Source organism: Odocoileus virginianus, chromosome 33, assembly GCF_023699985.2.
Source record: "Odocoileus virginianus isolate 20LAN1187 ecotype Illinois chromosome 33, Ovbor_1.2, whole genome shotgun sequence".
In the NCBI taxonomy this organism is placed as follows: Eukaryota; Metazoa; Chordata; class Mammalia; order Artiodactyla; family Cervidae; genus Odocoileus; species Odocoileus virginianus.
Window position 1 is genome coordinate 4,291,358 of NC_069706.1, and position 20,071 is coordinate 4,311,428.

General features: G+C 50.6%; 1 protein-coding gene and 1 long non-coding RNA gene across 14 annotated transcripts in view; both read left to right on the top strand.

Moving 5' to 3' along the window:
- RBFOX1 (RNA binding fox-1 homolog 1) overlaps positions 1-20,071 on the top strand; it is a 2,345,672-nt gene that overhangs the window by 220,351 nt on the left and 2,105,250 nt on the right. The window lies entirely within an intron of this gene.
- LOC110122780 (uncharacterized) lies at positions 13,964-16,302 on the top strand. The gene is made up of 3 exons (XR_002309336.2): positions 13,964-14,196; positions 14,640-15,299; positions 15,562-16,302. It is a non-coding gene; the product is annotated as an uncharacterized lncRNA (long non-coding RNA).

Genomic DNA, 20,071 nt, shown 5'->3' on the forward strand with positions numbered 1-20,071 from the left:
AGAAAGGCAGAGATAAACAACCTTCTCGTGGAATATGGTGATTTACTTCACGATGGAATAGGAACTGGGGCCCCTGTGCCATGACATATATCTTGTTCTCTTTCATCTGATGTGAGAATTGGGCTGTAAAGAAGGCTGAGTGGCAAAGACTTGATGCTTTTGAACTGTGGTATTGAACTGTGGTGTTGGAGAAGACTCTTGAGAATCTGTTAGGTTTCAAGGAGATCAAATCAGTCAATCCAGAAGAAATCAGTCCTGAATATTCATTGGAAGGACTGATGCTGAAACTGAAGTTCCAGTACTTGGCCACCTGATGTGAAGAACCAACTCATTGGAAAAGACCCTGATGCTGGGAAAGACTGAATGTGGGAGAAGAAGGTGATAACAGAGGATGAGATGGTCAGATGGCATCACCAACTCAATGGATGTCTTTGAGCCAGCTCCGGGAGATGGTGAAGGACAGGGAAGCCTGGCGTGCTGTGGTCCATGGGGTCACAGAGAGTCGGACATGACTGAGCGACTGAACAACTTTGGTCCTTGCTTATGTGCCTTGGTGTCCTAAGGAAGATGAGTCTGAACTCTTACTATGCTCTCTTCCCAAACAGCTGATGCCATCTCTTTGGTGAACCTTGTTCCTCAAATCCAGACACTTGGATTCCAGTCTCGCATTAGAGGGGCTTCCCTGATGACTCAGCAGTAAAGAATCCACCTGCAATGCAGTAGTTGTGGGTTTTATCCTGTGTTGGGAAGATCCCCAGGGGGAGGAAATGGCAATCCACTCCAGTATTCTTGTCTGGAAACTCCCACGAAGAGAGGAGCTTGGAGGGGCTGCAAGGACATGACTGAGTGACTAAGCACACTTGGAGTAGAATCTGCAGACTGCATGACCTGGAGCCGACACTTGACTTTTGTGTCAAAGGAGGCTTGCCAGACCCTGACCTCCCTCGTGTCAGGGAATGCACGAGAGAAGGAAGGGATTGATGTATCACTGTTTTCCCCTGCATGCTCGGAATCTGGCAATGATGAATTACTCCAGGGGCATCTGTGGGCCCGGATCTGACTCTGAGTCCCTGCTTTGGGGGGCCCGGGGGAGCTGGGCAGCCGATGGCAGGTGCTGTGTCAGCAGGGTGCGGGAAGGCGCGGGCTGGGGGGCTTTGCCATGCCCCCTCTTCCCCCACTCCTCTAGGGTCTCTTGGAGACAGTGTGTTGCTGGGGCCTCTGGGCCAATGACAGGAGGGCCACATCAACCCGGCAGCTGCTGGGCTGTGTGCACAGGTGTCACAGGGACACTGAATAGTAGAAACGGGTGCAGACAGATCACGGTGAAATTTGGCTTCCGATACTTAGTTTGTTCGGTTGCTCTAACAAAAATACCATGGACTGAGTGGCTTGTGAGCAACAGACATGTATTTCCCACAGTTCTGGAGGCTAGAAGCCCAAGGTCATGGTGCTTGACAGCTTTGGTGTCTGATGGGGGTCTGCTTCCTGGGTCAGAGACAGCTGTCTTCTCACTGGGTCCTTGCGGGACAAAGGGGACGAAGGAGCTCTCTGGGGTCTTATCTATAAAGGCACTAATCCCATTCATGAGGACTCCGCCCTCATGACCTAATCATTTCCCAAAGGCCCCACCTCCTGGTACCGTTGCCTTTGGGGTTAGGGTTCCAGCGTATGGATTCTGGAGGAGACACAGGCGTTCAGTGCATTGCAGGAGCCCAACAGCTTTTGCTTGCTGAGCGTCTGAGGTGGACCAGCTGAGGGACCTCAGAGATGAAGATGGGGGAAGCAAGGTGGTTGAAAGCCCCAGTAGCAGATGTGACCCCAGACGGCACCCTCTCCAGCTCTTGTTCTTTATGCTGCAAACATACCGATCGTCTGCACCGCGCCCCTCCGCCCCCCGCCCCCTGTCTTCCCACGCCTGGCTCCTTCTCACCGCTTGGTCTGGTCTCACGTGTCCCTGTCTCTGAGCAGTCTCCCCACCGACCAGCAGCGGCCCCTCTGGTCACGCTGCGTTCCAGCCCCCTGTTTAGTACCTTCATCTCCTATGGCCCAGTCTCTCAGTGCTCACCTCCTCGTGTTCGCACAGGTCCCTCAGGAGGACCCTCATCTGTCTGGTTTATGGCTGTTGACCGCGGGGCGGGTACAGAGCAAGCACTCAGCAAACGAGTGAGAGGAAGCAGGGGCTGCCTTGGGGGGAAATGACTCCTTCTCTGAACTCCCTCCATTGCCGGCGAGTTTGGTGGTCATTGCATCTTTATTTGCAACCGGCTGCTCCATGCCCATGTTGCGATTCTTTTCTAGTTAGAGATCATTTTCAATTAAAAAGTGCATAAACCACAGCCAAAGCGCTAATATGTTTCTGCCCAGTAGAAAGACCCAGATCATGGATTTTATCATTTGCCACCATTGATTTTCCATGAGTAATAATTACATCTTATACACAACATCTGCACTAAGTGATATTTATATCTGCAATTATCTGGAGTAACTTTTAATGTTAAAATATATTATTTTTTGGAGGAGAGGGGGATGTTGACTAAATTGAATTTTTTTTTCCTTTTGCCATCACTTTTTGTCCAGACAATGCTTATTCTCATATGAAATAATAATTTAGCAATCAGAGCCTGAAATGGTTTTATAAATGAAGTTTGAATTGACATTTCCACCAGCTGGGATAGTAATTTTCAGCTTTCATCAGGGCTGGTGAATTTAGATTCACTCCTGAAATTTACTTTGCTATTATTATCTTAGAAATCCTCTGGAGGGTTTTCTCAGATGACACAAGCTCTCCTTTCATCATGCTGGGTATTGCTCCTTCTGTGAAGCTGTTGGCACATCGTCGTACTCCTTGGCTTGGCATTCAAGGCCTCCTATGGCTGATGCATCTTTTACGGATTCAGAAGATGCTTGTTAAGCCTCATCCACGCACCATGTGTCCCAGGTGCTGTCATCCAATGGTGACTGAGATAGATTTCTCCTCCCCTTCTGGAACTTGCAATGCAGCTGGGGAAACAGACAATGAAGAAACATTTGGGCAAGAGAGTTTATAGATTCTGATCACTGCCCAGGAGAAAAACAGGGTGATGAAATAGGAATTTAGGGGGAGGATGCTCTAGGTGGGTTGGCTTTGAGGAGAGCATCTCTGAGGAGGTGACATTTGAAATGACCCCTGAAAGATCAGGAGGAACCTGTCAAAGAGAGAGAGGAGGAAAGAATATTCGTGGAAGAAGGAAAAACTGGTGCAAAGGCTGGAAGGTGGGGCAAGCTGGCCCTTTTGAGCAGTAGCGAGGAACTCAAAGGAGCTGGGGTGAGTAAGGTGAGGGGGGGACAGCAGGCAGAGGCCAGGCCCTGGAGGGCACCGGAGGTCTTGTTAAAGGGACTGCATTTTATTCTGAGTGTGGGTTGGGGAAATTTAATTGGTGGTAGTGGTGTATACACTCTGTGTGTACTAAGTCATGTCAGACGCTTTGCGACCCCATGGACTGTAGCCCGCCAGGCTCCTCTGTCCATGGAATTTTCCAGGCAAGAATACTGGAGTGGATTGTCATCTCCTCCAGGGGGATCTTCCCAAACCAGGGATCAAACCTGCTACTCTCTAGTCTCCTGCATTGGCTGGCGGGTTCTCTACCGCTCGCGCCACCTGGGAAGCCCAGTGGTGTATGAGTGCTAGTTATTGTTCAGTTTAGTTTGTATTTTTAGAAGGTCATGCTGGCTACCGTGAGGATGATGTAGGGTGGAGGGCAGTCTCGGTACCATGCCGGAGGCTGTGGTTCCATGGAGGAGGCTGTGGCTTTTGTTCAGGCTAGAGGTGAAACGATGGTACCTCGGACCAGGCTGCTGGTGGTGGGGATGGAGAGGTGGGCATGTTGAGAGCTGGACAGTCACACATCCAGCTTGATGGTCGCTTATTTCCCAGCAGAAACTTCTTTCGGCCAAATGGTCCCAACCTATGATGCACGTTATCCCAGTGCGGGATTGCGGTTTTGCCTGAGTCTCGTGCTCCCCACCCTCCCTGTTGCTCGTCACTTCCTCTCCACCTGTTGTCACCCCGTGTTCTTGGGCTTGGATCCGTGATCTCTCCTCTGTGAATTCTCTTGCTGCTGCAGGTCTGCTGACCTCACCCCCATCCCATGCGCTTTTTCAGAAGCACTAGGTCAGTGGTTCTCAGGGGTGGAGTGTGTAAATGGCTCCAGGTCAGCTGGATGCAATGCGGTCTCCAGAACCTTGTCCTGCAGGGGATCTGATTTGCTGGGTCTTCCTGGTTCCCAGGAGTCTGACTGCTCACAAGCAGCATCTTGGTGCTGATGCTGGCAGCCACATCTGGGTCTGTTCTGTCTTCTGACACTCAACCAGCTCACGTTGCATCTTCTGTTCCAGATCATATGCCCTTGGAGGGTGGAACCAGACATGACTTCGTGTTTGTCATCCCCCTGTGCCTGGGCCTGGTGCTTTGCAGGAAGAGATGCTCAAGTGTCTGTCCTGTGGCTGGTCAGCCGGTCCTGGCACAGACGGCATCACCCCCCTTCCCCATTTGCTGGACTCTCCCTACCCAGGTCCCAGATTTCCGCCCTTCCTTCTACTTGGTAATACCTGCTGATTGCTCAGTCCAGGTTTAAAAGTTAACTCCATACTGATTCTTTCACGCCCACTTTTTAGAAGGAAAAAAGGATGCTCAGAGAAGCTAGATCCCTTGACCGAGACCCCACAGATAGAAAGGGCAGGATAAAGATCGGAACCCAGAATTCTCTGACTCCAAAAGGCCACTTATCATTTCTTTTCCCTCATTCAGCAAATATGTATTGTGTGCCTATCACGTGCCAGGCACCAGTCTCCTGCCGTCTCCCTTTTCCCTCTTCCCACCCTCAGATTCTCCTGGGCCTGCCCTGGGGGAGAACAGATTAGCCTACTCTGTGCAAGTGTCAACCCTTCAAAGGTCTGTAGGCATGTTCTTTGACTCTTGCTGTATGATATCTCCGGACTCAGAGTTCTCTCCCACCCTGGACGCCTCTCTGGGCACACCCTCCTCAGCCCGTGCCCCTTAGAATGTGGAGCCGCCTTCAGAGGCTCCAGGTCTGGCCCCACTGGGGCAAAGCAGTCCTGTCGGTGTCCATTCCATCAGCTCCTGGGATAGTAAGTTCTTCACCACACAGTTGATTCACCAGCTGGTCTCCCTAAGGACAGCTTCCATCCATAATTCTGCATTGCCTTTAGGATTGTAATTATGGCTCCATTTTGCCTCTCATCCTCCCCAAATCCCAGTGAAGCAGACTGTAAGGACAAGGAATGTGTGACTAAGAGAAGTTATGCCCCAGAGATGTCTTGCAGTGACCAGACATCATAATTTTTAATATTTTTTTTTACAGCAACTGCTTTCAGCATTACATGAGCCCCATAAAAGAAAACATGATTATCCACTTCCCAGCCAAGCAGGCTCCCAAGTTTCTAAATCAATTAATAGCAGATGAACTATATGGTCACCCTGCCCATCAAGTGAAAGGGTTGGTGGAGGGTGGGAGGTGGCGGGTAGGCAGGCCGACTCCTGCATTAAGAGGGTTTTCTCTGGAAGCAGATAGGGCTGCTGTCAGACCTCAGGCTAGCTTTGGCTAAGTTACTTAAGCCCTCAGAGCATCAGTTTTCTGATCTGCGAAATGAAGGCAATGGTGGCATCTCCTTCCTGAGTTGCTAAAGTATTAAGTGAGAAGGTGCATGCAAATCTCTAAACACAGGAAGTGGTAACATGGTCAGTGCTTAGTGAAGGTCAGTCTGACTGTTATCATTGTTGCGGGGGGTGCAGGCAGGTAAGGAGCTACAGTGCAGACTGATCAGTGGGACAGGCAGAAGGGAGCTGTGGGCTTAGTTAAACCAGGGGAAGGAGTCCAGAGGGACTTCTTGGAGGAGAGGGTGAATGAGGTGGTGCAGAGGATGGCTGATCCGGGCAGAAAGATCAGAACAACCTCAGGGAGAGAAGAGAGGCTGGTCCTCCTTCTCCGTGGTGTGTGCCGGTGGGTGGGGCCTCCCCAGGGAAGGACGGGAGAGGCTGCTGAGTGTCCTTCCCCAGTCCGGGCAGGAGCATGGGCAGGTATCAGATCTCACGCTTCCGCCCCTGGCGCCCTGCTTCTCCCCTGAACTGCCTTGCTCTGTTTCTCCAGGTCTGGCTGGAGACCTGCCTTTTGTGGCAGCTGCTGTAGGTGGCAGCAGAAGCCCAACAAAGCCCGTCTCTTCAGGGCGGCGAGAGGGGAGGAGATGTAATCAGGACCCTGTGGTCTCCAGTCTCTGTTATCACCACAGTGGTTAGACTGGGAGCTGAGGGGGGTGTGGGCCGGCGGCAGCTGCATTAACAGATTCTCTATTGAGTTAGAGTCTTTCTGCAGACGTGTGCGGACTCTGCCGCGCCGGAGCATGCCCGGCGAGTTGGATCTTTATGAGATTGACTCCTGTCGGCTCCAGGCTCCCCCTGCCCTCCCCCCGGGGGAACCTGAGAGATGGCCAGAGCAGGGACACCAGGGCAAGTTCTGTTCTTGTGCCTGACGGGCGCTTTGATTCTTCTATTCAGAGGTGTCAGATACATGCCTCTCCCCCCAGTGTTGTCTCTCCTTCCCCGGTGCCCCAGGCAAGTGCCTAAGGTGCTTATCACTCAGAGGCAAGACAGTTCAGTTCACTTGCTCAGTCGTGTCTGATTCTTTGCGACCCCGTGGACTGCAGCACACCCGGCTTCCCTGCCCATTACCAACTCCCAGAGCTCGCTCAAACTCACGTCCCTCGAGTCAGTGATGCAGCCTGTCCCTCTGGACAGGCTACAGTCCAGAGGCAAGGCAGCCCAGTGGTTAAGGCGCAGGCCTCTTCCTGGATAGGCAGGGGATGGGCTTGACTGCCATTTGTTGCTGTGTGACTTTGGACAAGAGAATTAACCTCTCTGCTTTAGTTTTCTCCTCTGTGAGATATAACGCCTACATCTTAGCTCTTATTTTTGTTCTTATGGGAGAATCTGAGAAGACCTTTGGTTTTATGGACAAAGCAGCCTTCCTTTGGGAAGACATTCTTCATCTCACAGCCCCCCAAAAAAACCTGTCTTGTTTTGTAACAACATTAAGATTTACTTCACATCTTATCACTTCATTGGAGGAGGAAATGGCAACCCACTCCAGTATTCTTGCCTGGGAAATCCCATAGACAGAGGAGCCTGGTGGGCTACAGTTCCTGGGGTTCCAAAGAGTCAGACATGATTGAGGAAGAGAAGTGCCTGGGTCCCTGAAGGTATCATTAAGCTGAGATGTTATATACACTTCACCCACTCAAAATGTGCAAGTCTGTGGTTTCAAGTGTACACAGTTGTGCAAGCACTGCCTCAATCAGTTTTAGACCGTTCTCATCACCCCCCAAAAGAGAAGCATACCCTTTAGCTATCAAACCCCAGTCCTCCCACCCGCCCACCCCCCAGGCCTCTGGCAGCCACTAATCTGCTTTCTGTCTCTGGATTTGCCTCTCCTAGGCGTTTCATAGAAATGACCTCCTGGGGCTTCCCCAGGTGGCTCAGGTACTAAAGAATCCACCCGCCAATGCAGAAGACGCGGGTTCCATCCCTGGGTCAGGAAGATGCCGTGGAGGAGGAAACTGAAACCCACTCTGGTATTCTTGCCTGGGAGATCCCATGGACAGGCTACAGTCCATAGGGTTGCAAGAGAGCCTGACACGACTTAGTGTCTAGACAACAACAACAACAACAACATATATGTAACATAAAATTAAACAAGAAAGAAAGAAAGGACCTCCTTCCTTCTTGGCTGGGTGTCAGCCGCCCCTGCCCTGCCCCGCAAGGACAGGGAGGGGAAATGGCTTACCTGTTACCCCCGGAGCTGGTTTGGGGCTGTCTCCCCCGCCCCCTCCTCCTGTCCAGAGGGCTTGGCATGGAGAAAACTGCCAGCCAGGCCTTGTCGCTCACAGTGCAAGCAGCTTGGCTCCCGATTACTCATTTCAAACTCAATTTGTGGCTCTGCCAAGAGCAGCAGCATCCCCTGAGCATGTAACCTGATTATTCCCACCCCCCCACCTACCCGCCCTGGGCCCTGGGGGCCCAGACTATGCAGCAGGCAGTCTCCTAGGACCCACAGCTGCCCAGGAGCCTGCCAGGAGCCCACTGGGCCTCCGTCTCTGCTCAGTGAGGCCTGCCCAGCCTGGCCCCAGCTCCTGGATAACAAGGCTGCCCCTGGCTTCTGTCTTCAGGCCACAGAGAGGCAGTTTCCTGCAGTGAGGCCAGTGGTCCTGACCGCTATGACCGTAAACTTGGCCAGACTCACCATCCACATTGGCACAGGCCGACACAGGCCCCATTCATTGAGCAGGCTTCGGTTGACCTCCATGTGTGGACCTTTGTATTTTTGTGGAACTTAGCACTCTATCTTTTATTTCCATGAGGTGGGGAAGGGGGGCCTGTGCCTTTTCCACCGAGCAAGCCGGGCAGACGCATGAGAGCAGTCGTGTGTCTCCCATTTGCTGAGCACCCGCATGGTGGATGTTAACTTATGTACTCCTCCCGGCCACGTGATGAATGAGGAACAGCACTTGGCTCCACTTTCAGTGAGGAGGCGGAAGCTTAGGAAGACAGAAGCATGACCAGGCCGAGTGGCAAGGTCGGATCTAGGCTGAAGCCAGACTTTCTGACTGCAGAACACATGCTGACCCCCAGCAGAGAAGGAAGGAGGCTATTTCTATAAAACATCCAGCCTGAACAAATCCACAGAAACTGCAAGTAAATTAGTGGTTGCCAGGGACTGGGAATATTGGTGCATTTGGGAGGTGATAGCTAAGGGTAGGGAGATCCTGTTGGGGTGATCAAAAAGTCGTGTGACCACCACTACAATCAATTTTAGAACACTGTCATCACCACAGGAGTTTGTCTGCTATTGTATGTTTCCCGACTTGCTTGGTGGGAATGGCACAGGCCCTCTACCTCCTGAAGATAATAGTGTGGCACTGTTCTAATTGTGGTGGTGGTCATATGACTCATGAATATATTAAAAACCACTGACTCGTATGCTTAAATGGGTTAATTGTGTGGTAGGTGAATCATATCTCAATAAAACCATGGCCAGAAAAGAAGAAACGAGGAATTGATGTTTGCAAGGCTGCATAAATCTCCTATCCCACACCTTCCCCAACCATCCCCTAGGTAAAACCTTGAATTTCTCATCTTTACATTTAACTCAAGGGTCCTTGGGATAACCTTGAACCCCAGATGGCAGAAAGCATTGTCTAGAGCCTCTAGTTGCCCTGCCCAGCTGGCTGCTGTCTCGTTTCACTTCAGTCACTTGCTCACGGGATCCTGGTAATGTGCAGTCTTTTATTCTGGATCCCAGCTATGTATTTCCACAGAGTCGGGGAGAGTCTAGAGTGGGTTACTCCACCTGGCTGGTCCCTGAGCAACTTTTTGCAGTCTGAGATTCTAGGTGTGATATGTGTGGGTGGGCAGAGACACCCCCTCTCCCGACCCCCAGCCCGCACCCCCACCCCACGCTCCCTCTTCTGCTGCCTCTCTTGCCTTCATCGAGGCCTACCTCTGGGGACCAGTCTGAGCGCAGCCAGACCCAGGCCCTGCACTGAGAGCCACCTCACCCGTGTGGGCTCCTGCCTCTTGCTTTGCTGAGGTTTCTGTCTCCTTGTCAGCCCTGACTGCATGACAGACTTCCCTCTCACAGGAGGGGTGAGAGGGAAGGAAACCCCGCCCTGGCATACTTTGGAAGCCTGTGTCTTTTGTGAGGCTGGTTGAGGATCCCCCGTGGGGGTGTGTTTGGAGGGGCTGAAGCCTCGCGTGGCCAGGACCCATCTGCCAGCAAACCTGGGGGCAGCCTCACCCTCCCTGAGCTGGAGACCTTCTCTACCCTCTCTCCCAGCTCTGCCTGATCATGGTTCCCTGAGCCGGGTGCATTCCGTTTCCGGGAGAAGGGATGACAAGGCCCAGGTTTCAGGCTGGTTCTGGGGCTCCTGGGTCCTGAAGCCCCTGCCAGTAAAGAGAATGAGGAGCCTTGCCTCTGAGCCTGTGCTGCCTTGTACCCATCGGTTGGCCGGCTGGGCTTTGCTGCCCTCAATGTGTGCATCTCTTTTGCTTGCCGGGAGCCCCGTGAAGGCAGGACCCCAGAGTCCTCTCATCAGCCCCTCCCGGTGCTCAGCTGGGCCCTGGTGCCAGCGACAGGCTGGGACCACGTGTGGATGAGTACAGTGCCGGCAGCTGGCGTGCACAGAGGTGGAGGGTTGACAGACCCTTGTCCAGTCGCTTCCTGCCTCTGCCTGTGTCCCCACAGACTCGGCCTCTCCTCCTTCATGTCTCCTGGACCTTCCCTTCTTTGGTCTCTTCCCAGTCATCCAAGTCCTGGTGGGTGAAGCCAGATCAGAGAAAAACAAACAAATTAGAAATGTCCCCAGCGTAACATGAATATAAATAAGGATGCAGAGGCTTCTGCTTGCCCGCTGATTACTCACAAACCGTTCCAGAGGCGTCATCGGCCTAGCTCAGCTCCACGGAATGTAAAGATAAATTAAACCTATTAATCACCCCTGGCAGTGGGGCTGGCCTGAGCCAAGACTGGGAAGGTAGGCTTTAGGATGGAGATGAATCAGCGAGAAGGGAACTAGTGCATCGCAGCATCCCTGGGGGAGGCAGCACCTGCTCTCTAAGAAACCCTTCCTGAATGTGCTGTAAGGAAAGTGTTAACTGCTCAGTCGTGTCTGACTCTTTGGGACTCCGCCTTGGACTGTAGCCCACCCAGCTCCTCTGTCCATGGGATTCTCCAGGCAAGAATTCTGGAGTGGGTTGCCATTCCCTTCTCTGGGGATCTTCCCGACCCAAGGACTAAACACATGTCTCCTGTATTGCAGGGAGATTTTTCACCATCTGAGCCACCAGGGAAGCCCCCACCAATCTCGATTCTGTCTGATGTGGCCGGTGGATTCTTCAGAAGCTGTCCGCCCTGGGAGGACATCACCCCATTCAGAATGGGTCTGAACCCTTCTTTTGCCATCTTCACACCCTTCCTTTGTGGTTCCTCTTTCATCCGCCACTGTCTGGCGTCTGGCCTACTGTTCGTTCAAGCCTTGACTCAAAAGTCCCCCTTCCAGATACCACCAGCTCTGAAGTCCTATTCCTTCCCCCAGCACTTTGTTTTCCTCAGAGTGGGTCCCTGGGGCTCAGCACCAGCCTGGGTTTGAATCCTGGCTCTGCTATTAGTTGTGTGCAACCTCTCTGTGCCTCAGTTTCCCCACCTTTAAAAATGGAATTGAACAGAAACAACTTCATGGGGTTTTGGTGAGGATGAGGAGCACACATTTACGTCAAGTGTTTAGAACAACGCCTGGCACAGAGTCAGCAACGCTGACTCCCATTGCTGCCATGGCTCCTGTTACAATTGCTGCTCTTATTTTTGGGACACTTTGCCATGACTGGAAACCATCTCCTTATTTGTTGGTGTCGATCATCTGTCTCGCTTCCCACTGCAGCATGTGAGCTCCACGAGAGCAGAGGTCTTCTCGCCTTTGTTCCCCCCAGTTTCTCTGCTGTGGGGAGCATGTGTGGGTGTTCAGTAAGCATGGGGTGAATGAATGAACCAGGTGTTGGTGGACACCGGGGTGAATGGGCAGTTTTCCAAGAGGGTGGAGGTGGCAGAGACCCACCTGCTCTGTTTTCTGGATGTGAAGGCAGCATTTCCTGTGCATTGAGTTGTATTTACCATCCCTCCCCCCAGTGGTGTGTTGAAGTCCTAACTCCCAGTACCTGTGGATATGACCTTGTTTGGAAATGGGGTCTAAGTAGTTGTGATCAAGTTAAGATGAAGTCACGCTGGATTGGGGTTGACCCTACTCCAGTTGATGTCCCAGGTGGCACTGGTGGTAAAGAACACGCCTGCCAAAGAAGGAGATGCAAGAGATGTGTGTTTGATCCCAGGGTTGAGAAGATCCCCTGGAGAAGGAAACGCATCCCACTCCAGTATTCTTGCCTGGAGAATCCCATGGGCAGAAGAGCCTGGCAGGCTATAATCCACGGGGTTGCAAAGAGTCGGACATGACTGAGGGGTCTTGTAGGACCTGTGTGCCAGCAAATGACTCAAATGACTACTCCAGTGACTGGTGTCCTTATAAGAGGAGGAAACTGGACACACGCACACACATGTAGGGAAGAAGGCCGTGTGAGGATGGAGGCAGATTTGAGAGATGCATCTGCCAGCCAGGGAATGCCAGGGGTTACTCGTAGTCAGGAGACAGGAAGAGGTGAGAAGGAGTCTTCCTGGAGCCTTTGGAGAACCTTGCTGACACCTTGATTCCAGTTGTTGGCTATTCACAACTGTAAGAGAGAGGGTTTCTGCTGTTTGGCGCTATCTGGTTTGTGATGACTTGTCATGGAAGCCTCTCGGGAGCTAGCACAGCATTTCCCGTGAGCTCATGTCCTATTGGGATGGGAAAGAAGTGGGTGAGTCAGCCCAAATCAGTGTATTCATTTTCTATTCTCTATAACATTATATAAACTTAGCAGCTTGATGCAACACATTTATCTTCTTCTTTTGAAAAAAAGTTTATCATTTACTTGGCTGTGCCAGGTCTTAGTTGAAGGATCTTCGATCACTGTTGTGGCATGCAGGATCTTTAGTTGCAGTATGTGGGATCCAGTTCCCTGACCAGGGATCGAACCCTAGGCCCCTTGCATGGGGAGTGCAGAGTCTTGGCCTTTGGATCACCAGGGAAGTCCCACATATTAAATATTTATTGTCTCACCATGTCTGTGAGTCAGGAGTCTGGGCAGGTCTTAGCTGGATCCTCTGCTTCTAAACCATACAGGCAGCAATCAAGTTGTCGGCCAGGGCTGAGGTCTCATCTGAGGCTTGACTGGGAGGAATCCAATCCCTTGTTGCTCTAAGTCCTGGGGCCTCAGTTCTGCTCAGAAGCCATCTACCATTCTTTGCTTTGTGGGTCTCCTCACCCCAGCATGGCCACTTGCTTCATCAAAGCCACCAAGGGTGAGAGAATTTCCAGAAGGTGGACATTGCAATTTTCATGTAGTGTAATCATCCTGATAATTTCTAAGTGTGGTGTTGGCAAAGACTCTTGAGAATCCCTTAGACAGCAAGCAGATCAAACCTGTCAATCCTAAAGGAAATCAACCCTGAATATTCACTGGAAGGTCTGATGCTAAAGCTGAAGCTCCAATACTGTGGCCGCCTGATGCGAAGAGCTGACTCATTGGAAAAGACCCTGATGCTGGGAAAAATTGAAGGCGGGAGGAGAAGGGGATGACAAAGGATGAGATGGTTGGATGGCATCACTGACTCAACGGACATGGGTTTGAGCAAGCTCTGGGAGATAGTGAAGGACACATGGAAGCCTGGTGTGCTGCAGTCCATGGGGTCACAAAGAGCAACTAACAACAATTACCTTTGCCATATTCTATCCACTTAAAGAAAATCACAGGTCTTGCCCACACTCAAGGGCAGGGGACAACAGTGTGGCTCTCAAGAGGGGGATCATAGGCCACCTCAAAGCGTGTTGAGCAGAGTCAGGCTGGCAGAAGTTGAGAGCCAACCAGACCTCTGACATCTGGTGGGACTGTGTTCTTTGTGGGCAAGCAGAGTCGGAGCAGTTCCTATGGCAACTGAGAGTCTGGGGGTTCTGCCAGGTCCCTAAGGTTGTGGGAACTGTCTTTGTTTATTCCTCTCAAGCCAGAGGTGCACATAAGCTCGGGGATCCTGTTGTAAACTCAGCTGATTTCTCTCACAGCTACACCCCACTCAGTAATACTGAGTGTAGCTGTGTCTGAAATGCCAGGGATGCAGCATGAAGCAGAGATGAGTTGAGTTTCCACCCTCACAGCCTTAGCATCCAGTGTGAGATTTAGACAGTCAACAGCCACGTGCCTCAGAGCATGTGATGACCCACTGGGATCTGTGTTGTGATGTCATAGGGCAGTGCGGGAGCAGAGGGCCTTTGGATCAGACGTGGCCCTGGATGATGATGAGGGGTGACTGCGAGCGGGTAAAGCCACAGATGGAAAGGTCCCACAGCTGGACAGGCCACAGAGCATTCTGGGGACGCTGAGAAGGCTGACGGGGGCCCTCTGTCTCCCCTGCGGACTGTAAGCTTCAGCACGGCGGGGCCCTTGGTCATCTTCATGCGTGTGTCTCCAGCACTGCGCACTGTGCTTTCAGCACTCAAGGAACATCTGTTAAGTGATAAAAGAAGAGAGTGAAGGGGAGAGTGGAATGACAGGAGGTGGCTGGGGGCCCAGGGTGCAGGCTTTGTGAAACTCTGTCCCTGTTCCAGCAGTGGTGGGCCCTCCGAGGTTCACCCTGCTCCCCAGGGGATGCATTTTCAGTAGTCTCTGTGGCTGTCGTGTGGATGATGGATTGAGGAGCAAGAGAGGGGGTGCAGGAGGGCATAGAATGGGGGCAGGGCCCTGGGCCAGGCTGGTGGATGTTCAGAGCCAGGTGGTCACATACACAGAGAGGAGTGGATGGATCCAAGAGATTCTGTCGGAGGTAAAAGTGATGCCTTGGCAGTGAATATGCAAGTAAGGGGCTGAGATCATGCCCAGTAGCCTGTGTCATGGCCTGGCTGAGTGTCCCCTGAATCAGAAGGTTGTCTATCATTTAATCCTTTGCTTTTAGAGGGTGACCACCTGGCATCAGGGCACAAGTACACTGAAGTTCAAAGCTCAGCTCTGCCCTTCCTAGGACGTGCCGCTGAAACTTCTCTTCCATCACCTTCTCTTCGGGAGGGGCCTGAAACACCTGCTTCTCAGGACCGTTGTGAAGATCCATGGTGATCAAATGTGTGAAGGCACCAGGACATGGCCTGGTGCAGAGCCTGCCAGCTGTGTGACTTGGGCTGGTTGCTTAACCTTCCTGTGCCCCAGTTCCTTGGCTGCTAAAACAGGGCCCACTGTTCTGGGATTGCAACAAGATAGACTATTCCAGAACACAGTGGCTTTGGATGGCAATCACATTATCCTATGTCGCTTTGTGTTATCCGGGCCCCAGATGATCCTGGCTGGGTGTGGGGCAAGTCCTTCTTCCTGCAGGCATGTGAGTCTGTGGGTGGCGCTGTTCCTTGTGTTTTTCATCCCGCTGGGATCAGTGGAGCAGGCACGGCCCGTTGATCTCATGGAGTTGGCAGGATGCAAGAGGGAAGCAGAAAGACATGGAGCCTCTGAAGGCCCAGCCTTGTCACCCTCTGGACCTGGCACCAGTGGCCAAAGCAAGGGACATGGTCGAGTCCAGGCTCAGGACAGGGAAGAACATTCTGCCCAGCGTGAAGCCAGAGTGAAGGTGAGAACGTAGGGGGAGGTGAAGAATCGAGGCCATCAGTTCAGTCTTCCAAGGTCGTTAACCTATAGAGTTGCCCTCCTCATAGATGGGTATGATGGTTAATTTTATGAGTCAGCTTGGCTGGCTCACTGGGTACTTTGTGTTTTGGGCAAACACTCTCCATGCTCCTCTCAGGGTATTTTTGGATAAGATTGACATTGAAAAATAGGTGGACCTGAGTAAAGCAGACTCTGTCTGCCTGTGGGTGGGCTTCCTCCATCAGCTGAAGGCCTGAGCAGAACAAGAGACCAGCCTCCTCCAAGCAAGAGGGAATCTCCTGACTGGCCTTTGAACCGGCCTGTAAGCTCTCCATGGGGCTTCTGTACTGCTGGCCCACCTACAGATTTTGCATTTACCAACCTCCTTAGTTGTATGAACCAACTGCTATGATAAGTCTCTTTGTCTCCCTGTCTTTGTCCCTCTGCCTAATGCATTGGTTCTGTTTCTCTGACGAACACAGTGAACAATGAGCTACTCCACACAGAGCTCCTAGAACCCAGCCTGGCCCATCATAGATGATCCGTGTAAACTGGAGTGTCTGAACCTCAGCACTGTTGACACCTCGGGCCAAATAATTCTCTACCCTGGGGCTTCCCTGGTAGCTCAGCTGGTAAAGAATCCGCCTCAGTGCAGGAGACCTCGGTTCGATTCCAGGGTCAGAAAGATCCCCTGTAGAAGGGATAGGCTACTCACTCCAGTATTCTTGGGTTTTCCTGGTGGCTAAGACAGTAAAGAATCTGCCTGCAAAGCGGAGACCTGGGTTCGATCTCTGGGTTGGGAAGATCCCCTGGAGGAAGGCATGGCAACCCACTCCAGTATTCTTGCCTGGAGAATCCCATGGACAGAGGAGCCTGGCGGGCTATAGTCCATGGGGTCACAAAGAGTCGGACACGACGGAGTGAGTAAGCACAGCAACAGTGGGGGCCCATCCTGCATGTCGTAGGGTGTTTAGCAGCTTCCCTGGCCTCCAGATGCCAGTAGCACTGCCCAGCCAGGGCAGCCAAAACCAGAAATGTCTCCAGGTGTGGCCAGAGGTCCTCTGGTTGAGAGCCACTGGGGTAAAGGTTAGTCATCCTTAGTACTATCTGAGTCACTGCATCTCGTGGATCCACATGACTATTATTATCTTTGCTCTCTTTTGCTGTTTTATTGAAGCCATTGCTGTAAAGGGGAGGAGCCATATCATGAAACAGTCGGCTGTGAAAAAGCAGTGCAGTTTGTTTTTCTAATTTGTCTTCAAAGGAATTAGAAAGTTACGCAGAGCTCAGACTAAGCCCTGGCTCCCAAAGGGTTTGGAAGAGCAGACTAGCTATTCTTGTCCCTAGAAGCATCAGTAGCTGCATCTTAAACGGTGGCAGAGGCTGGACACAAACGCTCTTAATTTTGAACCTCTGGTTTGAGGACATGTGCAAAGTGAAGAGGAGTGAGCATTCTGGTCTCTGTTTTCTCTGCAGAGATCCTCAGGGGATGCCTTTATTTTTCTTGTCATATGAAAGGTTTTCATTTTTTTTCTTTCTCTCCCTCCCTCCCTTTAGCCCTCCTACATCCCTCTCTCTCTCTCTCTCTCTCTCTCTCTCTCTCTCACACACACACACACACACACACACACACACACACCATGAACAATTAATAACCTTGGGAGACAGCTTCAAATATTATTCCCATTTTATGGATGAATAAGCTGAGGCTGCAAGAGGTAAAGCAGCTAGCCTGGAGTTGTGCAGCAAGTAAGTGAATTGAACTCATGTTAGTTTGATTCCAGTCTTCAGCCTCCTAAACACAACACAATACTTCATCAGGGTGAATCTAACTATGTCCCCAAAGGTCTCAGAATCTTGCTGGGGGGAGACCAGAAGATTGAAGTGAATTGTTACTCCCCAGCTGTGTGGGGTACAGCCTGAATGAAGTGTGTAAAGCACCAGGTATTAAAGTTTATGAGTCTATTAATCCACAGCTTTGGAGGAATTAAAGTTTCATATTGATGATAAACCTTCCCTAATAAAACGTAAGGGAAGCAGGAATAAATCTCTGATTCCAAAGGACCCCAAACCACTTAAACAATTGTATGTGAGATGGATGGGTGCAATGGCAGTGGGGTGATATGTCTTGTCCGGTGGAGGCTTCTTTAGCAAAGTGGTTTTTTTTTTGCTTCTGCTAAGTGGTGGAGATAAAATGATGGATGTGTGCTATTGATTTCATGGGAGTTTGCAGGAGGGTGAGCACAGCTGGATGAGAAGTCCCCGGTGCAGCTGAAAGCTGCTGAATATGCATTTAGGAGGAGACAAAAGGCATTTTGGGCGGTCAGTTTCATCAAAAAGCAGAAAGCTGGCAAATACATGGCAATCACTCTCCCTCCCTCTGTTATTCTCTTTCTTTTCTCCTTCCCGTCTCCCTCCATCCATCCCTTCTTTCCTGCTCCCCCCTCTCCCTCCCTTCCTATTTTTGTCACATGGGAAGTGTCTCAGTGGGCGTAGGTGAGCTGTGGGGTATAGGTGTTGATATCAACACAGTCCTGGATTAGAGTCCTAGATTTGTCGTGTATTAGCTCTGTGACTTTGGGCAATTTACTTAATCTCTCTTGGCCTTGGTTTATTTTTATTTTTTTTAAAATAAAAATAGAATAGTTTTATATTTACAGAAATGTTGCAAAGATAGCTCAGTGAGCTCCCGTATATCCTATACCCCTATCGCTTCCCCTGTTGTCAACATCTTACATCACGATGGTACCTTTGTCACAACTGATGTGCAAGCATTGATGTACTGTTATCAGCTAACACGGGAGTTGGTGGTGGACAGGGAAGCCTGGCGTGCTGCAGTCTGTGGGATCGCAAAGAGTCAGACACAACTGAGCGACTGAACTGAACTGAATACTTCATGAAGGTTTCCTTATCTCCTACTCATGCCTGTTCACTGTTCCAGGATCCTATCCAGGGTGCCATGACAGCCACCAGGCAGTCCTCAGGCTGTCCTTGTTTTTTTAAACACTTTTTTTTATTGTGGTAAAATTCACATAATACAAAGCATGCTATTTTAGCCGTATTTAAGTGTCCCGTTTAGTGGCACTGAATACATTCACCGGTGGTGCAACTCTCGCCGTCATCTATCTCCCGAACTTTTCACCTTCCTAAACTGAAAGTCTGTCCCCGTTGAACGCTGACTCCTTGTTCCCCCTCCCCGCCCCCCGCCCCCCCGGGCCCCGGCATCTACCAGTGTGCTTTCTGTCTCTATGAATTTGAGACGGTCCTTGTCTTTAATGACCTTGAGAGTTCTGAGGAGGATAATCAGGTGTCTTGCAAACTCTCCCTCAGTTGGGATTTGTCTGATGTGTTTCTCATGATTAGACTGAGCTATGGGTTTGGGCGAGGAAGACCACAGAGATAAAACACCATTCTCATCACACGCTGTCAAGGGTCACCAGCTCTCAGCACGACCACCGCTGCTGATGTTGGCCTTGATCCCCTGCCTGAGGTGTGTTTGTCAGCTGTCTCCACAGTCCAGTTCCTCCTTGCCACTCTCCCCAGCTGTAGCCCTTGAAGGAAGTCTCTGTGTCAGTTCACACTTAAGGGGTCAGGGTTGATGATCCCCTTTCTTGAGGGCGGTGGGTGTCTACATAGTTGTTTAGGATTCTTCTGTATGGGATACTTATTCATTCTTCCATATTTACTTACTCAGTCATTTATTTACATCAATGTGGATATTAATTTTATGCTTTGAGTTATAATCCAATACCATATTATTTATTTTGTTGCTCAAATTATTCCAGCTTCATTGGGACCTTACTTTCTTGATAGATTTATTTTTTATAAGGAATAAATGGTGATAATCTGGGCTGAAAATATGGTAGCCTGAATGGTACACAATTTAAGGAGGCACCAAAAAGATCAGTAACCAAGATAAGTAATATTTTTTAAACTTAAAAAATTATTTTTATTTATTTTGCTGTGCCAGGTCTTAGCTGCGGCATGTGGGGGTCTTTAGTTGCACCATGTGGGATCTAATTCCCTGATCCGGGATAGAACCTGGGCCCCCCCATGTTGGGAGCTCAGCGTCTTAGCCACTGGACCACCAGGGAAGTCCCAAGATAAATAATATGTTAATGCAAGACTTAAAACATAAAAATTAATGAAACTGATTTCATGATGAACAAAATGTTAACATTTTATATCAGATCAGAATCCATAACATATATTAATAGCTAACCATGTACCTAGTATTTAATACATATTTTAGCAGCATTTAATAGATGAATTCTATCAATTCATATGGATGTGCTAGTATATCAGTGATTTCTTTCCTAAACAAAGAAACTACCCCAAAATATGTTGACCTAAAACAGCAAGCTTTAGTTCAGCCCACAGGTCCTCGGGTCAGCTGGAAGCTCCTGCCAGCTTGCCCAGGCTCACTTATGTGTCTGTTGGTCAGCTGGCTGACTGTTGGCTTATCTTGGGTGGCCTCAGCTGGAATGACCAGGGCAGCCTGACTTGGCCTCCGTGACCCTCATCCTGACTGTAAGACCAGCAGGCTCGTCTGGGTTGTGTCTTTCTCCTGGTGATGACAGAGACTAAGAGGGAACGTGGAGACATGTAAAGCCTTCTCAAGTCAAGGCTCAGAGTAGTGCGTCACCATTTCCGCTTCTCTTCTGCTGGACATCAGGAGGACAGCCCGGTTTAAAGGGGAAGGGACGGCAAGATCTGCCTCATTAGGGAGAGGAACACAAATCACATGGCAAAGGG